Source organism: Meleagris gallopavo, chromosome 8 (genome assembly GCF_000146605.3).
Source record: "Meleagris gallopavo isolate NT-WF06-2002-E0010 breed Aviagen turkey brand Nicholas breeding stock chromosome 8, Turkey_5.1, whole genome shotgun sequence".
Classification (NCBI taxonomy): Eukaryota; Metazoa; Chordata; class Aves; order Galliformes; family Phasianidae; genus Meleagris; species Meleagris gallopavo.
Genome location: NC_015018.2, coordinates 5,202,100 through 5,203,191, shown reverse-complemented (window position 1 = coordinate 5,203,191; position 1,092 = coordinate 5,202,100). Strand labels below are relative to the sequence as shown.

The 1,092-nt window shown below is 39.8% G+C and overlaps 1 protein-coding gene across 4 annotated transcripts in view; it reads left to right on the top strand.

Annotated features, from left to right (window-relative positions):
- Positions 1-1,092, top strand: part of SHLD2 (shieldin complex subunit 2) — a 36,322-nt gene that overhangs the window by 17,678 nt on the left and 17,552 nt on the right. For all 4 annotated transcript variants that reach the window (XM_019617453.2, XM_010714170.3, XM_010714171.3 and 1 more), the window contains one exon: positions 775-821. The gene's annotated coding sequence lies outside the window, so the exon portion shown is untranslated. The remainder of the gene's footprint in view (positions 1-774; positions 822-1,092) is intronic.

Sequence of the window (1,092 nt, the reverse complement as noted above, 5' to 3'; positions counted from 1 at the left end):
AGAGAACTTTGGTAGCAAAATTCATTACATAAATACTAATGTTGTTCTAAAGATGGCATAGTAATGATTGTTTTTAAACAATTTTACCTACAGGGAATTTGCCCAAACTATTTAAAAGTATTTTTTATAGCTGTGTGCCTTGGGAGCCCAAAGGGCCAACCATAGTCAGGGGTTCGTCAGGCCCAGCACTGCCATTGAGTGAGGGGAGGGATTGTCCTGCTGTGCTGTGGGGCCTCACCATGAGTATTGGGTGCAGGTTTGGTTATAAAAGGTATGTAAAACTATTGTAGCCCTTATTTCAATGCTCTTTTAAGATGGCGAAGACGAGATATACGGGGGAGTGGCCGATGTCCTTTGGTTTGTTCAGTCTAGAGAAGAGTCTGAAAGGAAGCCTCGTAGTAATAACTAGGTTTTTGTAAAAACAATTATGGCAAGATACTGGCTTTGTATCTAATTCAGACACTGAAAGCTCTTGCAACTCCAGCCTTATAAACTAGCCTCTAAATGTCGTATTATCCCTCCTCAGCAGCCAAATTGCCCTTCCAGTGTCCCCAGAACTTATCAAAGACTAATATTGGTGGGCTCGTTGACAGTGCAGTTGAATGCCATTTGTAATTTTTTTAAGAGCTCTTCTGAGCATTCCTTAGGCCTACTCTGAGGATATAGAAAAGAGGAAATTATTTTTACTGGAACACATAGTTTACTTAAGGTTTGATGCACAAATGGTTGAGGTTTCCTTGTGGAACTAAGAAAAGCCTCTGATATCTCTTGCAGGTTAAAAGGACAAGCAATGGACAGTAGGACTGGAGCACCTGTGGCAGGTTAGTATTCAGCCCTAGTGAAAGTTAGTTGAAATAAAGGAACTGTTCCTCACAAAGCCCATTATTTTGTTGATCTCTGCTAAATACTTTAGAAATAGCACAGATCAGCATGAGAACTTAAGTGCTTTTATATTTTAGCACACACGTAGAAGAGATCTTTGTCTTTGGTTTGAACGTCTCTTTCATCTGTTCCTTCTTACTGGAAGACCTAACATTATGTTACAGTGCACTTGCTTTAAAAGGATACCCAGTGAGTGATACTGACATAATT